Raw genomic sequence first — 13,802 nt, 5'->3', positions numbered from 1 at the left:
TATGCAGTAAATATTTTACAGAGTTAAGGACTCAATCTCATTGACTTTCACTAGGAAGTTATGCATATTGTTACATAAGAACATAAGAAGAGCCTGCTGGATCAGGCCAGTGGCCCATCTAGTCCAGCATCCTGTTCTCACAGTGGCCAACCAGGTGCCTGGGGGAAGCCCGCAAGCAGGACCCGAGTGCAAGAACACTCTCCCCTCCTGAGGCTTCCGGCAACTGGTTTTCAGAAGCATGCTGCCTCTGACTAGGGTGGCACAGCACAGCCATCATGGCTAGTAGCCATTGATAGCCCTGTCCTCCATGAATTTGTCTAATCTTCTTTTAAAGCCATCCAAGCTGGTGGCCATTACTACATCTTGTGGGAGCAAATTCTATAGTTTAATTATGCGCTGAGTAAAGAAGTACTTCCTTTTGTCTGTCCTGAATCTTCCAACATTCAGCTTCTTTGAATGTCCACGAGTTCTAGTATTATGAGAGAGGGAGAAGAACTTTTCTCTATCCACTTTCTCAATGCCATGCATAATTTTATACACTTCTCTCATGTCTCCTCTGACCCGCCTTTTCTCTAAACTAAAAAGCCCCAAATGCTGCAACCTTTCCTCATAAGGGAGTCGCTCCATCCCCTTGATCATTCTGGTTGCCCTCTTCTGAACCTTTTCCAACTCTATAATATCCTTTTTGAGATGAGGCGACCAGAACTGTACACAGTATTCCAAATGCGGCCGCACCATAGATTTATACAACGGCATTATGATATCGGCTGTTTTATTTTCAATACCTTTCCTAATTATCGCTAGCATGGAATTTGCCTTTTTCACAGCTGCCGCACACTGGGTCGACATTTTCATCGTGCTGTCCACTACAACCCCGAGGTCTCTCTCCTGGTCGGTCACCGCCAGTTCAGACCCCATGAGCGTATATGTGAAATTAAGATTTTTTGCTCCAATATGCATAATTTTACACTTGTTTATATTGAATTGCATTTGCCATTTTTCCGCCCATTCACTCAGTTTGGAGAGGTCTTTTTGGAGCTCTTCACAATCCCTTTTTGTTTTAACAACCCTGAACAATTTAGTGTCGTCAGCAAACTTGGCCACTTCACTGCTCACTCCTAATTCTAGGTCATTAATGAACAAGTTGAAAAGTACAGGTCCCAATACCGATCCTTGAGGGACTCCACTTTCTACAGCCCTCCATTGGGAGAACTGTCCGTTGATTCCTACTCTCTGCTTTCTGCTTCTTAACCAATTCCTTATCCACAAGAGGACCTCTCCTCTTATTCCATGACTGCTAAGCTTCCTCAGAAGCCTTTGGTGAGGTACCTTGTCAAACGCTTTTTGAAAGTCTAAGTACACTATGTCCACTGGATCACCTCTATCTATATGCTTGTTGACACTCTCAAAGAATTCTAATAGGTTACTGAGACAGGACTTTCCCTTGCAGAAGCCAAGCTGGCTCTGCTTCAGCAAGGCTTGTTCTTCTATGTGCTTGGTTAATCTAGCTTTAATAATACTTTCTACCAGTTTTCCAGGGACAGAAGTTAAGCTAACTGGCCTGTAATTTCCGGGATCCCCTCTGGATCCCTTTTTGAAGATTGGCGTTACATTTGCCACTTTCCAGTCCTCAGGCACGGAGGAGGACCCGAGGGACAAGTTACATATTTTAGTTAGCAGATCAGCAATTTCACCTTTGAGTTCTTTGAGAACTCTCGGGTGGATGCCATCCGGGCCCGGTGATTTGTCAGTTTTTATATTGTCCATTAAGCTTAGAACTTCCTCTCTCATTACCACTATTTGTCTTAGTTCCTCAGAATCCCTTCCTGCAAATGTTAGTTCAGGTTCAGGGATCTGCCCTATATCTTCCACTGTGAAGACAGATGCAAAGAATTCATTTAGCTTCTCTGCAATCTCCTTATTGTTCTTTAGTACACCTTTGACTCCCTTATCATCCAAGGGTCCAATTGTTTCCCTAGATGGTCTCCTGCTTTGAATGTATTTATAGAATTTGTTGTTGTTGGTTTTTATGTTCTTAGCAATGTGCTCCTCAAATTCTTTTTTAGCATCCCTTATTGTCTTCTTGCATTTCTTTTGCCAGAGTTTGTGTTCTTTTTTATTTTCTTCATTCGGACAAGACTTCCATTTTCTGAAGGAAGACTTTTTGCCTCTAAGAGCTTCCTTGACTTTGCTTGTTAACCATGCTGGCATCTTCTTGGCCCTGGCGGTACCTTTTCTGATCTGCGGTATGCACTCCAGTTGAGCTTCTAATATAGTGTTTTTAAACAACTTCCAAGCATTTTCGAGTGATGTGACCCTCTGGACTTTGTTTTTCAGCTTTCTTTTTACCAATCCCCTCATTTTTGTGAAGTTTCCTCTTTTGAAGTCAAATGTGACTGTGTTGGATTTTCTTGGCAATTAGCCAGTTACATGTATGTTTAATTTAATAGCACTGTGGTCACTGCTCCCAATCGGTTCAACAACACTTACATCTCGCACCAGGTCCTGGTCCCCACTGAGGATTAAGTCCAGGGTTACCGTCCCTCTGGTCGGTTCCATGACCAACTGATCTAGGGAATAGTCATTTAGAATATCTAGAAACTTTGCTTCTTTGTCATGACTGGAACACATATGCAGCCAGTCTATGTCCGGGTAGTTGAAGTCACCCATTACTACCACATTTCCTAGTTTGGATGCTTCCTCAATTTCATATCTCATCTCAAGGTCTCCCTGAGCATTTTGATCAGGGGGACGATAGATCGTTCCCAGTATTAAGTCCCTCCTGGGGCACGGTATCACCACCCACAACGATTCTGTGGAGGAGTCTGCCTCTTTTGGGGTTTCGAGTTTGCTGGATTCAATGCCTTCTTTCACGTATAGAGCGACTCCGCCACCAATACGTCCTTCCCTGTCCTTCCGATATAGTTTATATCCAGGGATAACCGTATCCCACTGGTTTTCTCCATTCCACCAGGTCTCGGTTATGCTCACTATATCAATGCTCTTCTCTAAGACCAAGCACTCCAGTTCTCCCATCTTGGTTCGCAGGCTCCTAGCATTAGCGTACAGGCACTTGTAAGCAGTGTCTCTCTTCAAGTGTCTTTGGCACTTGCGGTTAGGCCTGTGGTAATTTTGCTCTTCTGAATTTATATCCTGTGCCCCTGCTCTAGGCCTACCCCTTTTAAAATTTCATCATTTCTTTGGTTTTTATCCCAGGGGGGAGGTTTATTCCGAACCGGACCTTTCTCAGCTCCTGTCGGGTTTCCCCCCTCAGTCAGTTTAAAAGCTGCTCTGCTACCTTTTTAATTTTAAGTGCCAGCAGTCTGGTTCCATTCTGGTCCAAGTGGAGCCCGTCCCTTTTGTACAGGCCCGGCTTGTCCCAAAATGTTCCCCAGTGCCTAACAAATCCGAACCCTTCCACCCGACACCATCGTCTCATCCACGCATTGAGACTGCGAAGCTGGGCCTGTCTGGCTGGTCCTGCGTGTGGAACCGGTAGCATTTCAGAGAAAGCCACCTTGGAGGTCCTGGCTTTCAGCATCCTACCTAGCAACCTAAATTTTGCTTCCAGGACCTCACGGCTGCATTTCCCCATGTCGTTGGTGCCAATGTGCACCACAACCACTGACTCCTTCCCAGCACTGTCTACCAAACTATCTAAATGACGGGCGATATCCGCAACCTTCGCAGCAGGCAGGCAAAACACCTTGCGGTCTACACGCCCATCACACACCCCACTGTCTATGTTCCTAATGATCGAATCACCCACTATAAGGATCCCTCCACCCCCTGGAGATATATCCTCAGCACGAGAGGATAGCTGCTCATCCCCCAAGGAATGGGTCCCTTCTAAGGGATCGTTTCCCTCTTCCTCAGCTGGATGCTCTCCTTCCCCGAGACCATCGTTCTCCATGATAGCAGGACAGCTATCATCGTTGGAGTGGGACACAGCTATAACGTCCCTGAAGGCCTCCTCCACACACCTCTCTGCCTCTCTCAGCTTTTCCAGGTCTGCCACCTTGGCCTCAAGGAAATGAAGTCGTTCCCGGAGAGCCAGGAGCTCATTGCACCGAGAGCACACCCACGACTTCTGTCCAACAGGCAGATAGTCGTACATGCTGCAGGCAGTGCAAAACACTGGAAAGCCCCCACACCCCTGCTGGCTTCTTACCTGCATAGTTTTGTTTAAGGTTTATTACGTCAATGGGTTGGAGACTGCGGTTTAGTTGAGGTCAGGGAACAGACGGGCAGAGTGGGGGGGGCCCTGGCCTCCTCGCCCTGCTGCCGAACTCGCCCTGCTGCCGAACTCGCCCTGCTGCCGAACTCGCCCTGCTGCCGAACTCGCCCTGCTGCCGAACTCGCCCTGCTGCCGAACTCGCCCTGCTGCCGAACTCGCCCTGCTGCCGAACTCGCCCTGCTGCCGAACTTGCCTTGACGCTTCGTCAGCTGGGGCTCCCTCTAGCTCGTGGAGCAGGCTCCCTCGCTAGGGTGCTCTGACTTTATATGTGTGGCTGGTTCCTCCCAGCTACTGCTGCCAGCCAATGATGTGTTACTTGAGGCTGATGGCTATCAGCTGGGGCTTAACACTTTAGTATTCTCTCAGGCTTCCTTCCTTCCTGAGCGAGGGGCGGGGCTGTTTAAGTTTTTCGCTGCTTTTAATCTAATCAAGGGGCTGCGCCTTCCAGGCAAGTCTTTTGTGTTTGTTGTTTTCCCACCTAGAACAGCCTGACCTTTCTTTAACCTAGGGAAACAGAGCTTGTGGTTGTGTTTCAGGAAGGCTGAAGCTGGCCTTTTTAGCAAGGACTGAGCTGACTCTCTCCCTGTATGTGTCGGTGGAGTTTCCTTTCCCCCCTTCTCTCCGACTGGAATTTAGCCTTGTTTACAGTGTCCCCTGAAGCTTTCCGGCTAGGGTGGTGTTGGAAACTAGCTTTCTATGGGCTTCCTTCTCCTAGGATCTGTCTCCTAAGATATAGGTTCTTTCAGGATTTGGCTCCTAGCTCAGGGTGACCTTGGGCTGCCCTTATTACTTATTGCTCTGAGCTGTTTTACTTCAATTAAATAATGGAATAAATGGGAGCTACTTACCCTCTTTTCGCTCTGCTGCTTAACTCGCCTTGACGCTTTGTCAGCTGGGGCTCCCTCTAGCTCGTGGAGCAATGCTCTTCTCCAGATTTTACTGTGTTTACTCATAAGTAAGCTCCATTCAGCAATACTCTCTTGTAATATTAACTTCCCTTTTGTTGGATCTGTCCCTTTCACTACTTCCTGTTCTGTGTGACTGGAGAGGATTACTGATGAATAGCCTGTTAATTAGCTCTTAATAGTGTGCATGCTTTAGTTAATGGCTTTCTCTCATTATTATTTCTTTTATTGGAAAATAGCATTATTTGCTATTAGAATATGAAAAAAGAGGAAACAGTAATTAAAGCTCCTGCCAGAGAACAGGGACTGGCGTTACAGGGCAATTAAGAGAGGTTATTCATCAGTAATGTTGCTGCATGCCCAACAGGAAACAATTACATGGCCAGAACCTGCAAGCAGGACAATTCTAATTAAAGATATGCTAGCCCTTTAAAGACTCATTAGCACCTTGCCAGTTGATACTGGGAGGTTGGTGTTGCAATTGCATATTTTCTAGATTTTCTACAAAAACTTGGTGAACAAGGAATGCCAATTCTCAACTAAACTTCTGGTGTGGAACCAAATTTTCATCAGGTCTTCTCATACTTTGCCTTAAGATGACAGTTTCTTTCTTAGTGTTGACTTCTGCAGTCATTAGGTGATGGGTATCAAGGGGGATTTGATTTTCGGAAAGGATCCAATGCATGGTGGATTTCACAGCCCCAATGCATTGAAGAAGCTAAATTAAGTATAGGTGTGTGCAATAAAAGCTAGGGATTATGAGGAATATGTTGGTTTATGCAACACACTATTCACAAGGTTGAAATGTCAGCCCAAGCTTCTTCTCTAGAATAATTATGCTTCCCAGTAGACCACAGCTCTTAAAAGGAGAGACAGAGGATAATGGTACAATAGATCAGACACTGAACTCGGGTAGGCTATCCAGATTCAGTTCCCATCTGATGCTATCTCTTTCTGCAGACTTGAGATAGTCACCTTTTACCTTCTCACATCAGAAAATGAGAGATTTGGGGACTTTTGCTCTCTTTCCTTTTGTCCAACTTAGAAGTCCAATATCTGAAATGCAAGCCATTTCCTCATCCAATTATGGAGAAACTTGCCCTCTCAGGAGCTTATAACCTAGATGAACTTTGTCCTCTCCTCAACGTTCTGAAAGATTTTATATTATAGCCTACATGGTTCGTCTAATGAGGTGTAATGCTTCATTGGTCTCCCTAGTTATTCACAATTCACTGCCATCTTTTCTAGCCTCTCTCCCTCCCTCTCTTTCTCTCTTTCTGTTCCTGTGTACACTGGGGATAAGATGAATCCCTGTGGACTTTTTTTGTCTGCTGAGATACTTTGGGGGAGGCAATTTTTATATGATACAAAAGTGGACCACAATTTCATGTGACAAAAATAAAATAACTTTACATCTTGTAATCAATACCAGTGCTAATTTCTAAAATAATCCACATACTAACCACATTTGTCAGAGAAAAGCAAAAACTGCAGGTGCTGCTGTGAAATGTTTTGAGCAATGTACTCTTCATCAGGGGTAAAAAAAAAAGTCCATAAAATTACTTAAGGTAATGATGTCAACCATAAATAAACTTTCCACATTCACAAAATGTTTAACACTAAGCAAGATTAAGTGCCTGAGTACTGAATAAATAATGCATACTTTTAAAAGGTAAAATTCATAGCTAAAATCTCACAAGAGTACATCACTGCAGTAATGAAAAGACCAGAAATGCAAAATGAAGCTGAACAACATTGCAACATGAATTAAAATAAACAGCTTGCGAGTATCCAATCAACTCTCAATGCCAAGCAACAGCAAAGCAATTGTAATCCCTGATCTACGTTGTTGCTGGTGGCTAGAATCTGGTGGGAGTCTCCCTCCGCCATGCTTGAACATGGTTTGCTGGCAGGGGGCTTCACTGGTGCAGAGATCCCTACTGCATCCACCAAAAGCACAGATGTGTGCATGTTATTGCCAGAAGTGTTCCTACACAGGGTGATGATCAAGGCCCTGAAACTGGGTGTTAGAGAGATGGAGAGGGACTGGTGATGGATACATTGAATCCAAAGCTGGGTTGTTTCTCAGAAAGAGGTACCAGCATGAAACTGGCATAGAAAAAATGGTGAATAACTATTCCCTTATACAGGCACCTTTTGTTTCAGTAACTTACAGTTAACTGACCAATTTCTAGTATATTAGGGTATCAAGAAGTGGAAAATGATTAGCTCTAATTTTTCATGAAGTGAATGTCCTTTAATGCTTTTGATTCTTGAGGGGGCTTTGTTTTTTAATGGTAAATCATAAATATATCTATATAAGCTATCTCTGTAGTTCCTTTTCTTTTCTTATATATATATAAGCTCGCAGAGAAAACAGCAGAGTCTGTTACCACTTGATGCTTTAAAGCAGGGGTGAGGAACTACCCTAGCAAGCATGGCCAATGGCCATAGATGATGAGAGTTGTAGTTCAGCAACATCTGGAGGACCAAAGGTCCCCATCCCTGTTTTAAAGGAAAAGAGAGGTCAAGCCACTCATTTGAAGAGTTTGAGTGCCTCCTTCTTTGTGTTGCCCCCCTTCTTTGTGTTTTTAAAATACATTTTATTATTTAGTAGTGGCTGCTATTCAGTTGCTTTCTCCTACAGAATGTGAGAAAAAGAGAAGAAGAACAAAGGGTTTGTGGGTGTGTGGTTCCCGGATCCGGGACACAGGCTAGTTGCCTGCCCTGGATGGGGTTGTACTCCATCTGAGGGAGCAAGTACATTGTTTTGAGGTACTCCTGGGACCATCTTTGTCACGAGGTGCCAGCTGCAGACAAGGGGGAGGCCACCGAGGGGGAGGCTATGGTGGCCGTGGTGGTGGCTGCCGTGGAGGTTGCAGCAGGTGGGAGGGCTGTAGCCTGGGCCTGGGAGTAGGAGGGTGGTGGTGGCGGCAGTGACGGCGATGGCAGCAGCCCAACAGCTGAGACAAGCAGATTGGGGTGGTGAGTGTCTCTGTTCTAGGGGTGGCAGTGGCGAAGGGGAGGGCGGTGGGGAGGGGGAGTGTGCATGTGTGTGCATGTGTGCGACAGAGAGGATCCCTCTGTGTGTATGTGTGTGTGTTTGGGAGTGCCTGGTGTGCATGTGTCTCGGGGGGCAGGGGAATTTGGTGCCTCATGTTTTCTGGTGATGCGTGGGGGTCTTAGTGACCCATAGGGGGGATTTGGTGACCTGTGGGAGTGGGGGCCTTTGGCAACCTGTGGGAGCGTGGGGAGATATGGTGACCCCTGGCAACAGTAGGCAGGGTTGGCAAGTGAAGTGAGCAGGGATGGCAGCCCCTAGTAGCACCAATATTTATTACCAGTATGCGTGCATTAATTTTATCATGATAATTTATTGTTTTGTACTTAGTATTAAGACCAATCTATTGATATTGGAGCAATCTCCTCCTGATTCTGTGCATTGCATTGTCATCACAGTTGACAGGAATCTGCATTGGTAGAAGTGGAGCATCTATCACTATATTGGGAAAAGTCATGACCACCAGGTGCAGCATTGCGATGGCAAATAAAATGGCCACATAATGTAGATATGGATGTAGAATATGGCTGGGTGGATATGTTGGCCACCATGGAGCCATGTAATGTTTGCGCAAAAGTATGCAACTTACATTAGCACCTTTTGAGGCTACCAGTATATTTTCTACAGTGCCCTTAAATGGGGGAGGGGGACCCAGTGCCTTTTCAGAGGCATGGGGGCTGTCAGCTAAGGATGGGTGCGAAATCCAATTCAGTTTGCATTTCAAGCCTCATCTATCAAATTCTCACTTTCCAAAACAATATGAAAACTGAAACACAGCCATCCTTCAAAATTTGCATTTCTTTGAATTTTGCAATGCAGTTTGCTGACCAAACAGTGTCCTATGTTAGGGGAAAGTGTGTAGACAAATGAATATATGAGTGACAATAACATACACAACTGCATTATATGGTAAGAAATTGCTTGCAAAAATGTGTACATTAGTCAAAACTGCTTATAAAAATGTGTTTTATTAAGAGAAATTTGCACTAAAATGCTGACGAATTTTCATGAGGATTTAATTTTTTCAAAAACCACAAATTGCTGCAGAAATGTGGAGAACTGAATTTAAAACCGGAAAAATGAGAAACCCAGAGAACTGAAATTGACAGATCTTTCCATCTCTACCTGTCACCCTAGCACCCTGCAGGCTGCTGAATGGCTAGCAGTGCCCAGTGCCATTGATGACATGGTCAGCTTCACTTGCTACACTGTTCATTGCTAGCCATTCAGTAGGTGGACACCTGCACAGAGCTGAGCTAAGATTCCTCGTGCCTCTGATGCCACCTTGCAATGCCCTCCTCTCAGAGTCCTTCCCCCCTCCACTACATAGTGGCATTCAACAGTGGATGCTGCTGACCCTTCAGAGAGCTGCCTCACAAGCTGCTGGCTGGTGATATGTAAAGTGATGATAAGTAGTTACAACGGTACTAGAGCTGGTGCAGAGCATAACCACCCCTCCCTTCCCCTTGCACAGGATTCCTCTGCAGAACAATCAGCACACAGCGCTTTGTGCACTGGTGCCAAAGCTGCATGGAACTTCAGGCTCAGGCTGTTAAAAATACAGGGCTGTCTGCAGATCTGAGGAGGCCTGCATTGGGCAAAAACCAGTCTGGTGGGCCCCTTCCTCCCTCAGTAAGCCCTAGTGGGCTTATGTGGTGGCATTGGCAGGAAGCAGCAGGCAGGAGATGCAGTCTAACCACCCCTTGAATTGTTCCCGATGTAACACCAGTCTAGAGCATTATGGGCCGGGGCTGGAAAATTTGTTTTAAAGGAAGTCCCAGGGCAGGTACCAGTGGTGGTGGTGCACACAAAGATGCCAGGTGTTGATCTGGCCCTGTAAAAATGTGACAGAGCACATCAAAAGAGCAGTACTGCAAGAGCAGAATAAAAAAAAAACCCAAACACAGAAGCCCAGGTGCAAAAGACACATATGTTAATACCAGTGGTAGTTACTACAGGCACCGTGGCTGTTTACAAGTATAAAACCAATGGTTTCCCCTGATGAAGAGCTATTTGCTTGAAGTGCTGGTATTTATACAGCAGGCATTAACAAGTTGCCTCCTGCAGCTCCTATTGGACTTCTGTGTTTTTATTTATTTATTTTATTTAGTTTAATTTATATACCGCCCTAAGCCCGAAGGCTCTCTGGGCGGTGTACAAAAAGATAAAAACAAGCACAATATATAAATACAATAAATACAATAAATAATAAAAACAAACAAACAAACAATAATGAACCAAACAACATCCAAAATACGGAAATGCCGTTTAAAATACACTTTAAAATGCCTGGGAGTATAAAAAGGTTTTCACCTGGCGCCGAAAAGATAGTAGGAATTCAAAGTACATTTGTAAGCGTACAAAGACAAGTCTCCTGAGTTCTGTTTTTTTGGAAGCTGTCATGGTAAATGCATTTAAATTAAACCATGAAACAACAGCAAGAATAAAGAGGTGACATCCAGCACTGCAAGGGAAGATGCACTAAACCTGTTAGTATTTTTGCAATGTCTTGAAAAGGGAGCATACTGTAAAATGTTAAAGGTGATGTGCAAACAAGATTTGTTTGCCACCAAGGGAATAAAGGAGACCCCCCTTCCCTCCCCTTAGCACTGGAACTGAGGTAGGCTTCTAATATTCTCTCTGTTTTCATAGTTCTACATAGCTGACCCGTGATCTCAGTGCCATAATAATGTATCTTTCTCAACAACGCTCTGAGGTTAATTTCTTCTGCTGTTATATTTAAACAGTTGTCAGAATGCCTGCCTAATATGATGATAACAATTACATTTTCAAAGAGGACTCAAATACAAGAGCAATTGCTTCCATAGGGATTTAATATTTTTGCAGGAGGACAGTTTTGCAATGACTCTGGCTTTGATGATAATGACCATTTTCCCACAACGAGGACAAAACCAGTGCTACTTTAATTAGTGGACTCCACATAGACCATCTAGCCAGAAGCTAGCGCTGGCAGTATTTGAATAGGATCACATGCCACTTTAAAATCCTTTGTTATGTCACAGTCACAGGAATAATATGCTGGAACAGAAAAGCTAATAACCATTGCAAATATTTGATCCATCTAGTATCAGGTGCTGCTGTACTGTTTGTCTATACTGTATTCTACAGTACTGTTTGAGGAGGGGAGGGGCTGTAGCTCAGTGATAAAGCATCTGTTTTGCATGGTGAAGATTCCAGGTTCAATCCCCACCATTTTAAGGAAGGATGGGAAAATCCCTCCTGCTATGTTTTTATTTCAAACTATTGAGGGCCATCAGACTTGACAGATGTGATAGGACAAAAAGGAAGGGACAGGGAGAAGAAGGGCTTTGCCAAGAGAGGATGTAGCCCAGCAGGTCACAGCCCGGTAATGGGGGATGGGAGAGCAGATTAAAAGGGCAGGGCATGCAAAGTGAGAAGTTGATCCAGAGGGAGGAGGCCCCCCAAGCAAGAGTGCAGGTCTCCTGGGCTTCACCACTTCCCAAATGAGCTCATTTAAGAGGTCAAAGCTTTCACCTTGGCTGGCCCCCCTCCCCACCCCTTGTCAAGTCGGAGCACCATATGAAATCCAATTGGTTTTGAGACATGCCAAAATATGTAGTGCATGTATAAAACACCAATGCTATCTAGCAGTTTGAAATCAACTGGAATTTATGCTTGAGGCAGCTGCTTATTTGGTCTATGAATCTGTCATATCGTTTCTTAATAGTGCCTCATGCGCATCTGAAACATAATAACATTAAGATTACTCATTCTCATTCTAATTTAAGACATGGTGCATAGCATGGCATACAGCATCACATATACTCCACCAAGTCTAATGGATCATGATAATAAGAATGCAAGTGTACAGGACTCATGGGCAATTAAATCAGAACAATTATAAAGCTTTCTTTCTTCACCTCTTCAGAATTATGAGAATTATTATTAGAGAAGAGAAGCTCAGGCCACGGAGTTCCTGGAGCATATACCAAATTACCAGAAAGATTTTAAAAATTGTTATTACTCTATTGTTTTGATTTTTGTATCATTTTTCTTTTTAGCAATTTAAATTCTAAATGGCTTTGGGTGCATCTGTAGAAAGGTGCCACATAACAGTATGTAGGTATGTATGTGTGCATGTTTGAATGATTGCAAGGGCCAGGATTTAAAGTTTGGGGCCCCCAACATGGCACTTGTGGGTCCCACAGTGCCCTCAAACATTTCCTCTGGTACCTGCCAAGGTCCCCCGGTTGTCCCAATTTTTAAAAATTAAGTGGGACGTTTTTGGTTGTTTGATGGGGGGGAGTTGCCTGGTTCTGGGGGGATGTTTCCTGCTTTTTTGTCTTTGTTGAGGTATGTAGGTGTTTTGCCTGTGTTTGTTGTGGGGGTTCTTCATATTGCCAGATTTTCTTCTGTGAAACAGGGATTTGTGGTGTCTGTGTTAGATTTCCAACTGTACCTGGCTGCCCTCAGAAGCTTGGGGACAACTGACTTAAAGCCAGGTGTGAGCTCGTTGGTTGGCATCTAGTCAGGTGAATGATTACCTGCACTGATGATCAAGGCTGGGTTTTCCTCCCCCTTTTCCTAAAAAAAAGCCATTTTAAACTCCAGAAAGCCCTGAAGAGAAAGGAGGAAGATGAGAAGTAGCAATAATCCCAACAGGTGTAAAAAAGCAGTATCTTGCAGATTTGATGGGGGCTAATAACAGGGAACAGCCAAAGCTCTTGGCATTATTGAGGCCATAATTCAGCAATTAATGTAAACTAGAGATTGCATTTTTGAGGGTCCTAAGGGAAAATTAATGCCTGAATGGGAATCACATGCAGTTGACACTGTGTCAGGCCTTTTTATTTCAGGTGGATCCTGGGGCTTTTGCTACAGCTTCCTGTGTTTGATGGCCTTCTGCTGTTTCTAAGCCAGCAAGCTAATTTCTGGGATGCCTGTGTTACCCAAGGAGAAAATGGTTTGAATGGAGGAGGGTTGAACTTTTTCTGTCAAAAAATAGCAGTAGCCCAGAACCATAAATAGGGCCAATTGAAGATAACGGAGATCTGGAAAAAGAGATGGCCGTACTTCTACATGGGAAAATCAAGCACACTCCCCAAATCACTTTTTTATATAAAGAGTGAAGAGAATGTAGGCAGGAAGCGGAGGACCTCTAAAAACGCTGTTCTTTCTACTCCAGTCACACTGGTGAACAAATGACACTATGTATGTGGCATCTTTCATCTCTTAGTCCAGCCAATTCAACAAGGTGGGCTAAAAGCTGTTAAAAGCATAACAATGGGGAGGGATGCGTTATAAATATAATAGTGACCCCCGTCCATTTTGAACTGCTCTTCTGCTGAAAGAGTGTTGGCCTGTTGTACAAGATAACATAAAGAACTTCTCACAGAGTGCGCAAAATGAGCCCAAAATGGAAGGAAATTAGAATGACATTTCTTCACAACACATACCCTGCTACAGGAGTGGCTAACCTGGGGCCTTCCAGATATTGTTGGACTACTGCTCCCACCATCCCTGACTATTGGCCATGCTGGCTGGGGCTGATGGGAGTTAGAGTCCAACAACCCCTGGAGGGCCACAGGTTAGCCACTCCTGCCTCACTATCATGCCA

At 44.4% G+C, this 13,802-nt stretch overlaps 2 protein-coding genes across 7 annotated transcripts in view; one reads left to right on the top strand and one right to left on the bottom strand.

The window, feature by feature from the left end:
• The window catches only part of ENTHD1 (ENTH domain containing 1), a 160,576-nt gene that overhangs the window by 88,080 nt on the left and 58,694 nt on the right, over nt 1-13,802 (top strand). The gene's annotated exons all lie outside the window — the stretch shown is intronic.
• GRAP2 (GRB2 related adaptor protein 2) overlaps nt 1-13,802 on the bottom strand; it is a 100,873-nt gene that overhangs the window by 85,445 nt on the left and 1,626 nt on the right. Inside the window, exon 1 of one of the 5 annotated variants that reach the window (XM_061639195.1) lies at nt 5,086-5,166. The exons of the other annotated variants lie outside the window; for them this stretch is intronic. The gene's annotated coding sequence lies outside the window, so the exon portion shown is untranslated. Of the gene's footprint in view, nt 1-5,085; nt 5,167-13,802 lie in introns of those variants that run through there. 5 annotated transcript variants of the gene reach the window in all.

The sequence above is a fragment of the Rhineura floridana genome, chromosome 8 (genome assembly GCF_030035675.1).
Source record: "Rhineura floridana isolate rRhiFlo1 chromosome 8, rRhiFlo1.hap2, whole genome shotgun sequence".
NCBI lineage: Eukaryota > Metazoa > Chordata > Lepidosauria > Squamata > Rhineuridae > Rhineura > Rhineura floridana.
The sequence above is the reverse complement of the archived record's forward strand: the minus strand, read 5'-3'. Positions and strand labels throughout refer to the sequence as shown.